This window comes from Poecilia latipinna, unplaced genomic scaffold (genome assembly GCF_001443285.1).
Source record: "Poecilia latipinna isolate Pla-1442-1.1 unplaced genomic scaffold, P_latipinna-1.0 Scaffold3195, whole genome shotgun sequence".
In the NCBI taxonomy this organism is placed as follows: domain Eukaryota; kingdom Metazoa; phylum Chordata; class Actinopteri; order Cyprinodontiformes; family Poeciliidae; genus Poecilia; species Poecilia latipinna.
The window spans coordinates 42,285-56,139 of record NW_015115811.1 but is presented as its reverse complement, the minus strand read 5'-3'; the positions used below and the strand labels follow the sequence as shown (position 1 = coordinate 56,139).

Sequence of the window (13,855 nt, the reverse complement as noted above, 5' to 3'; positions counted from 1 at the left end):
TTCTGGCTGACATTGATTCAATGTTGTTTCAATCATTCTGTGCTATCTGGGGGGTCATGCTTTGCAGTTTGTATTAAAACAAAGTGGAAGCTGAGTCAAAAAGAATACAATTCTTTAAAACTACATATTTTCCAGGAACACACTAAAACTAACCTTGACAGCTTTTTTTCTAAGTGGATGAAAAAGAAAACAGCCTTCTAGATTGAAACAGATTACGCTATTGTTAAAGCTCTCAGTTTTACTCTGTGCAGTTTACTTAATTAGTGCAGAAGTTTTTGTTGTTTTTTTTATTTCCCATTTGGCTAATGAACAATCTCAAGTCACCTTGATGCTTCCACATTGCGTTTGCTCTCACTGCTCCACTGTCTGCGCTCTGTCTCAGTCCCTACCTGCCGTCTCTGGTTTCTACCTGACATTAGTGTGGCTTTCTGTTCAACCATTTCACTTCCTCAACTTCCTCTTCAATCAACAAACTTGATTTTCTTCCTGTCTGCACTCTTTTGCTCCTGCAGCCGCGTGTGTTGGTTTGGTTCGACCCTGACCTCTTCATCTGTTGATTAAGAGCCGAAGTAAAGTCGGCGCTGATGGAGGAGAGTGTGAATGGAAGAGGACTCACACAGAGTGAGAGACGGGAGATGATTAGTTTAGGAAAAGACAGCACTCTGAGGGTATTTCTGGGGAAGGGCATGAGTTTGTAAAGGTGCAACAACACTAAGGTTTAAAAAAGTTAAAAAAAAATCGGTAGAATATGACCACTATTTTTCATCCAGTTAATTGATTAATTGTCAGAATAAAATAATACTAGAATAATCAGTTACTCACATAATTCTTAGCTGCAACCCTAATTTTGTATCTGATAAATAAATGCATAAACTTTAACTATGTAGAACATGTGAAGAGCAAGTGAAAAAAAAAAAAATACAGAAAATGTAAAAGAGATGCCAAAAATGATAACGCTGATGTAGGGCAAAAAATAGAAAGTTACAAGACAAAAAAAAATGTTTTCCTAGAAATCATTCACTATAAATAAGCATACCACTTCTTACCATGCATAAAAACCTTGCAGACCTTACATAACCTCAACTCCCCCATCATATTAATTCTGATATATGTTGCGGCGAGTCTGCAGAGTAACGGAGCAGCAGCCACAGAAAGCAGGCCGCCGCTGTTCTGTGTTGGGCTGAACAGTGAAGTGTGACCTCAGCTTGAAACTATTCCTGTAATGTTGATGTCGTAGGAGGGGGAACACGAGACAAGCAGCTAACTCTTACATGCAAAACACACACACACACACACACACAAACAGAGGACATGGATCCCTTAATTAGCTGCCGGTAATTGCAGCCGACTCTCTCACAGGGAGACGCCTGCTTTGACAAACTGAAGGGGCAGAGGTTAAATGACCGCGTCGTCACTTTCTTTGGCGTTTTGCGGTCCTCCCACACAAATGGTCCAGCTGTTATCTTGACTGTACAAGTCATGCTTTCATCTTTTTAAGCATTTTTAAATTCCCCTAAATGTTTTCCCCTCCCTTCTTTCACTGGAATGTGTCTGTGGGAAAAGGCAACAAAAGGCAAAAGATATGCTTGGAGCAAAATTACCATTTCTGATGACAGGAGAGGGTAAATCAGCTTATTTATTTTAAGGATTCCCCTCATAAAATCTTTTTTCTTTCTTAAAGTCCTTTGTGCTCAGACATTCCCACACGAACACACACCTACAATTAGCAGGACCTCCATTGTCTTACTGATTAGAGGGCTTGTTGCTAGGCAGCCTCCATCCCTAAGGTGGAGCAGACAGTGCTGAGGAAGAGCATCCCGAGGCGGGGGGACGGGCAAGGCAATGTGGGCATGGAGGGAGATAATGAGCGTCTGAATACTGTCAGTGTGACCACAGGAAACCAAATCATTCAAGAACCATGCAAATGAAAACACTACACACACACGCACACACACGAGTATTCTGCCCTTAATGTGCTCCTTTCTGCCGCCCCCTTTATTTGTGTCTGTAATGAAACTGGTGGTAAAAAAAAAACAACAACAAAAAAAACTACTAATTTTGTCACATTACAGCCACAAAGTTCTACAGATAATGTTGCGGTTTCACTTACTACACCAAGACACAGTGGTGTATAACTGGCAAGTGGAAGAAAAACTTGCCAGCGACATGTTTTTAAATGTAAAATATGTAAAGTGTGGTTTTTCATTTTGCATTCAACCTCCTTCACTGTGGCAGTCGTAAATAAAACCAATAATTTTCAGAAGTCACCTAATTAACTTCAGAAATCCACAGCTTTAGTTGAGAAACTTGTCTTCTTTATAAATCTGACTTTTATGGGAGAGAAGTAAGAAGAAGAATAAAGTCATAAGAAGTCCCATTTGCATGGAACCACAAGTCATTTATGGGCCACAATGAAAGGCTGGTAGAAAGGTCTCTGGTTAGATGACTGAAGATAAACGCTTACAAAAATATGTGTGGATAGAAAATTAACACCCTGAACACACAATCATCACAGAGAAGTATATTTGAGGCAGTGTGGTGCTCTGAGGATGCTTTTCTGCAAAACGGGACCAGAAAACTGGTGAGAGCTTACGGAGCTAAACACAGGGAAAACTTATAAAGAGTGGACAAAAGACCTGAAACTGGGGCAAAGGTTTGCCTTCTACCAAAACAGCAACCTAAACATTTTAGATGAAGGAACATTTATGTGTTAAAGATCAAAGATCAGACCTCTAGAAATCTTGAAAAGTGTCTAAGAAACTCTATATGAAATGTGACTGAGCTTTAGCAACGGGTTATAAAGAATGGCTTAAATTTTAGGCTCTATAGACATAAAAAGTTAGTAGAAACAAAGCACTGAAGATCTGCAAATGCAGCTCTACAAAGTATTAACTTGGGGAGAGCCAACTGCAAATGCACACCATTCTTGCATTTGAAGAAATATCTTGAAAACCCATTTATCATTTCTCCAGTTCACAAATATACACTAATGTGACTTAGTCAAGCTAGCACATACAATCACAATAAAAGCACATGAATACTAAACAAAAACATTCACATGAAACTTGGTTAAGATTTTCTTCACAATGATTTTGCATCTTCAAACGTACGTAAATGTTTTATTTATTTTATTTTAGTAAGGAAATTCAATGCAGGACTTCTTGACCGCTGTGATCGGTCTTTGCGATGAACCATTGAACTCGAAGTACAAAACAGTTTTAGTTACTCATAATCCGAAGGTTCAAGCTGGAGCACCGGGGGGCTCAGCTGTCCGGGGTTGCAGACCTGGATCTGGGCCATTTGCTGCACGTCGTCCCCTTTTCACTCAACCATTCTTCCTGTTTAGCTAATGAATGAAAGCCACTAGTGGGACAAAACCTTGAAAAACAAAAACAGTACGCGCCACCTCACTTATCTAACCCAAAACATTTGCCGTGTTCTCACCACCTTGACCTGCAACACAATACAACCATGTGCCAGTAGAAAATAAAGAGGATCAAAACAAATTTGTCTGTGCCTTTTCAAATGTTATCATGTTAACTACTATCCAACATATTACCCTGTATTACAGAACAGACCAGGTTTTATATAAGATTCAAAATAGCCTGCATAAAGCAGTTTTTGCTTTCATTTAGGTTTTATACTTTTGAAACTCAGCAATTGTTCGGCCTGTATTTGGTAGAACTCCATCACACACAGAGCAACGTCAGCTTGTGTAGTCACACAAAGGGCAATGAGCAACACAGCCAATGTGGATGTGAGGTTGGTCAATTTAAAAATCTGAAATCCCATTTATGTATTTTCAGTTATGTCATGTCATGTCAAAAATGATTAAAACCCTTCCAAATAATGGATAGAAAAATCTTTGCAGGTGGTAAATAAAGCCCTCATTTTAACTGCTGTCCAGGGAAATAGCAATTAACATGAAACTGCCTCAATCCACTGCTGATGATTTATCTTTGGTGATGAGCTTCAAGTCTGTAAGGTCTGCAGGCCATCACCCTAATTTGTGACACATTCCACAGATCATCTATTACAAAATAGTGGGTGTGCACCGATAAATCCTCTCCAACTTCCATAATTTTGGAAGATCGGTGATCGGCCTGTACTTCCTCATCCACTGATCTTATCGGCCAAAATCGGAATCAGCAGATCGGGCTTTGAAAAGACCGGTAATGGGTGGTCGTCTAGAAAACTGCAATCGGTGCACCCCTACAAAATAGCAATATCTTCCGATAGTATTAATATGGTTGTAAACATGATCTGACACGATTCCTTAACAGCTACTAAGGTAGGTCTCTCTATTTAAGAGGAGTCCTGCCAGTCTTACCTGTGCATAGTCCCTCTCCAGCTGTCCTTTCTTCAAACTGTAGCTCCTGCAGACAGAAAGACAGACTTGTTTTAAGCACCTGGCAACAGACGGATGAACAAAAACTGAAACCCAATTGGGTTGATGCTGAAACACACATTTCCCACCACAGTTTTAAAAACCTTAATTCGCAGAAACACTGGATTCAAGAAAGAAATTACTAGCGTGTTTTCACAACTTCAAACATTTCGGCATAATGTTTTAAGCAGATCCGAACAGATTGTTCTAAAAATAACTACAACATCTCTGACCCACAAAAAAAAAAAAAAAAGCACCAACCAGGGCTCTCATGCCCTCCCTGTTACAAACAACATCCTGGCATCAGAGACCATGGATGCCCTTATCAATGCTCAGGAATGTTCACCATGAGAAGCACAACATTTCACTGTGATTGCACATACAGATAAAAATAACACCCAACTATTTCTGCAAAAAAAAGAGCAGATTAACTGCTAAAACCATTCCTCTACACACTCCAACAAAATATCCCTTTTCAAATGAATTATAGCTGCCACTCGGCCCCAGTACATTAAAAAAAAAAAAGGATTTGAATGTCTCATCACATTCGTTTCACATGGTTTCCTGACGTATGTGCAGCATATCTCATGATTCTCATCAGTGTGTTAAATCATCTTCTCAGCCTGGAGTTTTCCTGATGCAAAGACAGAGCAAGAATCTTTTTCCAAACTTGCTGATCTGTCCAGGCAGGTCAGACGTCGACTACACGTGTGCACTTCATATAAACCATCCTTTTAATTTTAATAAAATTGTTGTAATGACTTCACATATGACAAAGAAATACCTGTAATGAAACCTGGCAGTTTACATGTCAAGAACTTTAAATAGTAATACAACAGCAGCAACAGGTGCTACATATTTTCTGAAATGTATCTGTATATTTTAGTTTGGTATGACACTGACACACATTGTATAATCAGGGCCACAACATGCAAGTCGAGGCGTAGAGGTCCTGGGAAAAGTTTGGAATCGTAATTGAATGTGACAGACCCAAAAAAGTTAACATTACAAGCTAAAAGGTTACAAGATCAAAGTTCACTCCTTAAAGCTGCAACTTACTTAGACTGGGTCAAAATCTTAGATTTTTAGCAAAGAAAGCCTTGTTTTTTCCCTTTTTTTTTTTTTTTTTTTTTTTTTTGGTAAAAATAAAAATTAGAGATTTTTGAAAAAAGCTTCCTGACAAAAAAAAAATCTGAAAGCCAGCTGAGAAATAATAATAATAATAATAATAATAATAATAATAACAACAAACACATATTGACAAAATAAGAGAACTGTCTAGATTTACTTATTTGAACCTCAGACAGATGAGAAATGGCCTCAGTCCACTGGAACCTGTTTCCAAAAGTCTTCAGTTTGCATTCACATGGAAATGATTCACATTGTGTTTCTAAAAAGTTTCACTCTAAGGCCTATTGTCAAACTTTTGCATCCACACTTTTATTGTGTAAATGATATGCCAAAATACAACAAAACATCTACTTTCCTGGTGATGTTGCATAAACACAGTCAGAGTGAAACATTTTAGAAAAGCAAATGCAAAATATTGTCGCGGAAACAGAGCCCAAGAGTACTTGATCCAAGTTTTTCCTGACTTATTTAAACAAAAAAAAAAATAAACTAAAGTAAATCACAGGTTGTTTGGGAGCAATAGGATAAGGGTGAACTGAAAAAGATTAGTTTTTCTGCAAGAATTGAGATCTTAAATAATAATAAATGTGACAACAGCTATTTTCACATGTAAATGTGTTGAGGGGAGAAACAGCACTGTTGCCTTTTTTGTTTTTCTTATGCAGACATGAGCAATTTCCCAATCTACCTGAAAATAAGTCTTTAAATCACTTCTTTCTTAAAAGTAAAAAAAAAAAAGCCAATGTGTTACAAATGAAATTACTTGAGGAACTAATAAAAAGCTTAAAGAAGTAAAGTCAAGCCCTGCTCAAATACAGTCATGCATTGAATGACTCATGTTCTGTATGTTGTATGCTAAATCAACAATTAAAGGCAATCCACAGATCTTTTAAAGGTGTTATGCTCTTTAAATATTACTGTGAGCAATTAAATGTTAACATGTGGAATCCAAACCCATAAGAGGATTCAAACAGTGGAGGAAGACGCATAAAAACAGAAACGGCAGCACAGGCAGCATAATTACAGTCAATTCTCTCTGCAAATTACAGAGCAAACAAATAGGCCAGTTCTCCTTGTCAAACGTTTCCCTTGGCATGCTAAAGCAATCTTTTCAAACAATACAATATATCTATATCTATATATATCTATAGATATATTTATATATATATATATATATATATATATAAATAAAAGTAACCAGCTTCTGCTTCCAGTCGGCCGCAGCAGTTAATGTTCAGCTCACCCCACCCTCGGTCTCTTGTCAACTGAAATCTGAGACCAACCAGACACATCCGGCTGTGGATTTCAGCACTGAAAGAGAAACTTTGCAGGCCTCGTTGGCGCAGTAGGCAGCGCGTCAGTCTCATAATCTGAAGGTCGTGAGTTCGAGCCTCACACGGGGCAAGTCTTTTATTATGACAACTCCTTTCAAACGCTCTAAATAAACGCAGATCGACAAAACAAACATCAGAAAGCTTCCATCCTCGATACTTCAGTCAAAAGGGTAAATGTAGAAGCTTTCACCAACCAGAAGCTGACATAAAACCCCCGCATTCGACAGAGAAGTAAAACAACCCTTGAAATTTAGGATAGGAGGAGCCTGATTTACATCAAAATGCATCCAGACTCTATAGATTCCTTTAATTTTCTGAGCAGCAATCAGATCAGTGAGAGTCAAACGCCTTGCTTGGGCACACAATCTTGGCATATAGCTGATTCTGATTATTCCGAGAGTTATCACATAAAAATGAGGAAAAGGTGGGACATATATATGTATTTAAAAAAAAAAAAGGCACTGCTGGGATTTGAACCCAGGATCTCCTGTTTACTAGACAGGCGCTTTAACCAACTAAGCCACAGCGCCACACACGCCTGCTCCACAAGAAAACACACCTTATACAGCAATAATGTTCCCTGCTGGTCTGTTGTTCCCATCCATCCCTGCTTTTGTTAGGTGATCACTCATGACATGGTGCTCACCAAACAGGAAGAGCAGCACAGTAAAGTATGCTTCTGTTAAACTTCAAAATCAACACCAACAAAGACAAGAGTCCCAATTGTCCAAGAATCACTTCTTGGATGCAATATTTAGTAGATTATTATATCTCATATTACCTGAAATCATGCTCAGGACACCACTATGTAGAAGCATGATCCAAATGCCCAGACCTGATATAGCTTTTAGTGACCTGTGGCCTAAAATAGTTTCCTACACTGGGACTTTATTTAACTTGATATATAGTGTGTGGGATCAGTGATTACCATTTAGCAGTTGAACAGAAATAGATGTGAGCCACACTTTAAGTGATAATTGTGCGTTATTTCCTGAAAATCTATTTATACTAAGACTTCATCAGCAGGCAACCGCAGTTCTTATCTACACTGTAGTACCGGTGTATTTACTCAAAGCAAAGCAAACAAACACCGACGTCAGAGTTGATTTTAGGTATCACCACACCTTTCCCAACAAACAGTCACCAGTTATCAAAAAGCCTTCGTTCTTGGTTGCAAACAATAAGATGCAACAATTGCTGAAAATGTTTTTGGAAGATATCCACATGTAGTTCCTCTTCCCCCCCCCCAAATCAATGGTGATTAAAACATCTACTGATATTGTTCAATAAAAGTGCGTTTTATCATCAAAAGTTTATTTATTTCAGCAATTAAATTCAACAAAAAAAATGCCATGAAGTGTCCCTATTGTCCCATGTTACGGCATAGACATATTCTATAATAGGTGTATCCAACTTCATCAGTGGAAAGCATCTTCAGATCCAGAAAAACAAATTCAAAAACATTAAGTCACTACGGTCATATAATTCCATCTTTTTTATTTTGCTTGCCATAGACTGTCTCCTTACCAAAGCCTTCAGTTATAAAAGTCTATCCATTTTGTCTCAGACATAGGTTTGGTGAAGTTGGCTAAATATTCAGTTATTTTTTTCCACGTGTCTCACACCCCCCCGTACAACTTTGGCGCCCCACACTTTGAAAAGCCTTGGTTTAGGACTTCCTGGACATAAACCTTTTTTCCCTAAGGCTATGCAGTTACCACTGCTAAAATACTACAGTCATGTACTGTGCTGTGACAAGATGTTGACCCACGCAAACTGATTTCCTTATGATTTTCTTTTAATGTTGCCTGTTTTTAGTCTTTACATTTCATTGCTATATATTTGTGTTAGCAAGGCGCCTCAAAAGCACAGGAGAGAAACCAACACAAGTTCAGAGTCAATAAGCACATCGGCAAACAAATCGCGCTGGGATCCCTGGGCATGTCTAGACCATTCATGATGTCATGGTGACATTACAGCAGAGATTGCATCTGTAAACATGGGCAGCCAGTTATGCCTAAGATTGACTTTACATGTTTATGTGACACTACTCATTCCTACAGCACTGGAAAGATTGTAATCAGCAATAATATGTTGTACTCATCAGTTGTATTCCACTTCTTAAAACCTGGTCATGCTGTTCATTAATTTCTGCTGCACTCTTGTTTTTTTTTTTGTTTTGTTTTTTTAATTCGTCTTATTTGTTGCTCTCATCTTCTATTATTCTTCCTCCACTATTGTTTCCTCCAACACTCCTTCAGTGCTTCGTTCTGCTTATGATTAATTCATTGTTGTAACTGCAAGGCGTATGAGTCAGGAAATCATGTCGGCATCAGCTGTGCGAGAAGTGCAAAACAAGAAAAGAAAGAGTGAATGTGCCTGATGGGAAATACTTGAGAGCTTAAAGAGTGGCCAAGAAGTGGATGACTGTCTCCATGTTCATGTTCTTAAGGATGAAAGAGTGTTTAGTTTAATGAGGGCAAGGGGTTCACTGGTTAAAAAAAAAAAAATGAGGAGATAAACATGAGGAAACGCCACAAGACGCGGCGTGGGAGGTTCTTCAGATCACGTAGACGCTCTGCTAGGACGCAGAAGGGTTTTATCTCGTTTAGGAAAGCTCCGTAAATCTACAGGTGGAATACAAAGAAAAGCTCAAAGTGATGAGATCGACTAAACAAACACTGCATTAAAAATTATCTGCTGCAAAATATTTGACTCTTGGAAAACTGTTGATTTTTCATTTAGATTATTTAAAAAAATTAGGCCAACAGATTAAACGAAAAGATATTGTAATTAGTAAAAACCCAACTCCTAATGCTCCAAACAAACAACTTGCACAATTTTCCAATTCCATCAAATAAATTATTATTATTATACGACAGTCTGACTAGAACAAACTACAGCAGAACAACATCACAGTCAACTACTGCTTTGATCAGTCACAGCTGCTGAAATATAACCTGCTAAACAGATCTCTGTGGATACATGGACTCATCGTTCATTTCAAAAAGCTATTTTCAGGGAGTGTCACTTTTACAGTGTAACAATTCCTCCACACAGTGAAGCCAAAGATGATCAATCTCTGCTCTTACAGGGTCTCAAGCGAAATGGGAATAGTGTGGCTGTGTTAATGCTGATTATGATTAATCGCACTTTATCGCTTACAAGTTCTCTGCCGTTTAGAGCAGCAGCTGAGGTTTTCTGCAGCACAATTCTGTGAAACACAGAAACGACCCTGCCTAATTGCTTTTCCAGAATAGTTTTGCATTAATGTGAGGTTTTGATTTTTTGTTCCCCGTGCATTTAAATTACAGAAGCCGCACAAAACAGGACCCTGGGAGAATTCTGGGTTCAAATCGGTGAGCTTCGTCTCACTACTCGGCATGGAGAGCCATTACACTTTAATGATATGTACAGGACAATTCCCAGGAATCGGTCAATAAATCTGTGTGCGTCGCAAATTTCAATTATCCTTTTCATAATTCCCTTCCAGCAGGACAGGATGGGAATCGCATTGAGATTCCAGTCAAATCCTGCGCCATCAGCTGCACTTTTACTGATCATTTGATTACTATTGATGTGTCAGGAAATTACAAACGTTGTGCGACTGTTCTCAAAAAAAAAAAAAAAAACATTTCCCTTGAGCCGAAAACATTTTAAAGACTTAAAAACAGGAAAAACATGTTCTTGTCATTCGTAAAATACAGCAAAATAGCACGATGAACGCCAGTGTAGCCAAAATGAGAGGAATACAAACACACACGTTCTGTTTGTGAGCTGATTTTAAACAGTCAGCAGCAGCAGGGTGATGAGTGTATCTCTATTGAGTCAGATATAAGAGTATATAGGGGGATTTAGGTGGATTGAGGACACCAAGTTGAACCCACTGACTACACATCATTTTCTCCTCCCTGTCTTTTTCTGACCATTCCTTCACAAGACATCAAAACCAGAAGATTAAACACCCCCCCCCCCCACCCCTCTTTCATCTTTCTTCTCACCAGCGTTGCTTAGTCTTTCCACCGTCATCCTGAGCCTTATAGATTTTGCGGGCAAGTGCAGAGAGCGTTTTTATTCAGGCTCCCCAGTGGTCTGATGAGAGTAAATAACCTCAGCAAAAACCTCAGAGCAGCTTTTGGGATTAAGGCGCTGCGTTTAATGTATTCTTCATATGGAATAATATGCACTTTTCAACTCTGACAAAATGTCTCATGAGGCCAGACGTTTTGTTGTCCTGCTGTATGCTTCAGTCATTTCAAAGGTCAGTCTCCATACTTTATCGGATTAATTCTTACAGAGTTCAAGCGACTGATGAGCCTTTTTTTCCCCCCTATGCGCAGGAATGGTTAAAAAAAAAACAAAAAAAAAAACAAAAAAAACTATTTTACGGTCTGCAAGTATACAAGAAACTAAAACAACAGATTCAATATTCCGGATAAAACGTTAAACCTAAAAAGGTGGTACTCCATCTTTACTGTGACATTAAATATAAATGTAAAACCTTCTTCAAACTCACATTTTGTCACATTACACACACAAAAAGTTCAATTTGTTTTCAGGAGAGTTTATGGGAAGAACCAACGTAAACTAATTAAATTAATGAATAACAGGAAGAAAACTCCAGTCTCATAAGAACATAAAATAAAAAGAGCTTGAAATAAAAAGTAAAAGAAAAAAAACATTATCTTGTTTTTATTTCATAGGGAAATTAATTTAACTTACGGCATATTTATTAGTTATTTATTAATCACAGTATTTATTTATTCATCCATTCATCCATTAGAAGAAATCCTGGAAGAAAACTTGTTGGACGCTGCTGACGACCTCACAATGAGTCAAGGGTTCACCTTCCAGCACAAAGCCAGAGCTACTATGCAATGGTTCAGATCACAGCTTGTTCATGTAGAACGGCCTAGTCAAAGTGCAGACCAAATGCCTAGTTAGAATCTGTGGCAAGATTTGAAAACTGCTGTTCAAAATGCCGTTCATCCAGTCAGACCGAGCACGAGTTGTCTGTAAAGAGCAAAGATCTTTCCTCTATGATTGTAACAAAATGTTGTTCTTCACAGTATTGACTCCAGGGGCTGAAAACAAATAAAAAAGCGTACATCATTTCCTTTCACTTCACAAGTATGCACTGCTTTGCGTCGTTCTAGCAAATAATATCCCAATAAACTCTTGTTTTGCTGCTGCATAAAAGACAAAATGTGAAAAGGTTTTAGTGGTAAACACTTTAGCAAGGTACCGCACCTATCAACGTGATCACTAGTATGCTGCAGAGTTGTATTAAAAATCAAATTGTGGCTCTTTTTGACAATAGCCGTAATGACTCGCTTAAAGAAACAAACGGCAAACAGATGCGGGTCACTGCAGGGGCCCGGGCCCCAGCGACCTAATCAAAGGACGACTTCCCCAATCACTACAGAACCCCGCTGCTCCCCCATTTTACCACCATCAAAGTGCATCATCACAAATAATTACAAAACATTAAAAGCTCGAGTGACATACTGAGAAAACACTACAGGCAGCATTTTTTTTTCTCCCCTCACTGATGAGAACGACAAGGACAAAGTTTTGAGCTCTTTAACCAGCGGTATGCAGCTTGATCTCGCGCCGACTTACACAACCGAGACGTTGCGGTCACATGCGGCGTTTAGCTGGCTCTCAAAATCTCCCACCAGTGAGACCTGAGCCTTGTTCACTCTCCAAAACCCCTGCAGCAACAGGCCAGTCTGGTCCCAAACAGCTGGAGCTGCCTCCCAAGAGATGGAGGGAGACAGAGAGAAGAGTTGAGACAGAGCAGAGGACAGCACTGGGAGCAGAAAGGCTCAGTTTTTTTGTTTTTGTTTTTTATTGTTGTCATATGTAATCAGTGTTTAGTCAACAGAGAAACTGAAACCGAGAAAGGGAATCAAGGTTTTATCCTAAATCCAGACAGATTCGGCTGTGGGATGAAACTGTCGACTCGTGTGCGTCATAAGGAAAAGTAAAGAAACAGATTGAAAAATGATGGCGCGCATGAACGTCGAATATTCAAGGATCTGGGTGACATAGATTGATATTTTGTAAAGAAAACGGAGCACGGACAAGAAAAAGGAGAGCTGGAAATTCCTTCTCAATACGACAAACTCCCACCTCGGTTTGCGTCTTTCTCACGTGTCACTTCCCTCTAATTCCTTAGCCGCCTCCTTCGCCATTTTTCTTTGCGTTTCTGTGCAAGCACATCTTTGCCATGTAAAATCAGACGACAAGATTTCCAAACATCTGCCATTTGGCTTGAGCCTTTCCATTTTCATACTTTGACAGAGGATCGTGTTGGAGCGATTCATGCAGAGCGGAGATCCGTCATACCTCATGTCTTCCAGCAGGTCACATTCGGTTTGATGTTTAAAGTGCAGCCTTGTCATCTGCTCCGTGTGAGTGTTTTTTAGCTCCTGTGTCACTTTGACCTGCAGAAAACAGCAAAAAAAAAAAAAAAATTGTGATTAATCATTTCCTTATCTCTCTTCCCTGCAGGCATCTTATCTCATCTTCTGACTTTCACTCACCAACTGATAACCCTTCTCAAAAACAAATTCTTAGTTCTCCTTTTTTGATTTTTATTACAATCCTATTTACAATAAGCAGAATTTCTTAACATCCTTCTTAATTGCAAAAACACGCTATTTTGTTGTCTTTCTGACAATGACAATAAAATTCTTCTGATTCTGGTATATTGTCTGTTTGAGAACACCTTTATGCAGTATATTGACAATGGAGTAATGGCTTTAATTTTGAACAGAACACTCCCCACTGGAACTGGAAAACCAATCCAATACACAACCAAAAACAATTAAAAAAAATAAAAAAATAAACACACACACAATCTAAACCAGAGGTTCCCAAACTGTGGGCCGTCAGGATGAAAAAAAAAAAAAAAAAAAAAAAAAAAAAAAAACCCCAAAAAAACTTTTTGGGGGGTTTTTCCCTTAAAAGGCCAACTCTCTTTTTTTTTTATTTCCAT

At 38.7% G+C, this 13,855-nt stretch overlaps 1 long non-coding RNA gene and 2 other non-coding genes across 3 annotated transcripts in view; 1 reads left to right on the top strand and 2 right to left on the bottom strand.

The window, feature by feature from the left end:
- Positions 1-4,004: 4,004 nt before the first annotated feature.
- Positions 4,005-13,855, bottom strand: part of LOC106940365 (uncharacterized) — a 23,980-nt gene continuing 14,129 nt past the window's right edge. Inside the window, exons 2-3 of the long non-coding RNA XR_001423072.1 lie at positions 13,204-13,301; positions 4,005-4,376 (exon numbers count right to left, since the gene is read on the bottom strand). This is a non-coding gene — a long non-coding RNA (uncharacterized LOC106940365). The remainder of the gene's footprint in view (positions 4,377-13,203; positions 13,302-13,855) is intronic.
- On the top strand, positions 6,850-6,922 carry trnam-cau (transfer RNA methionine (anticodon CAU)). The gene has a single exon. It is a non-coding gene; the product is annotated as a tRNA-Met (tRNA).
- trnat-agu (transfer RNA threonine (anticodon AGU)) lies at positions 7,309-7,382 on the bottom strand. Its single transcript has one exon. It is a non-coding gene; the product is annotated as a tRNA-Thr (tRNA).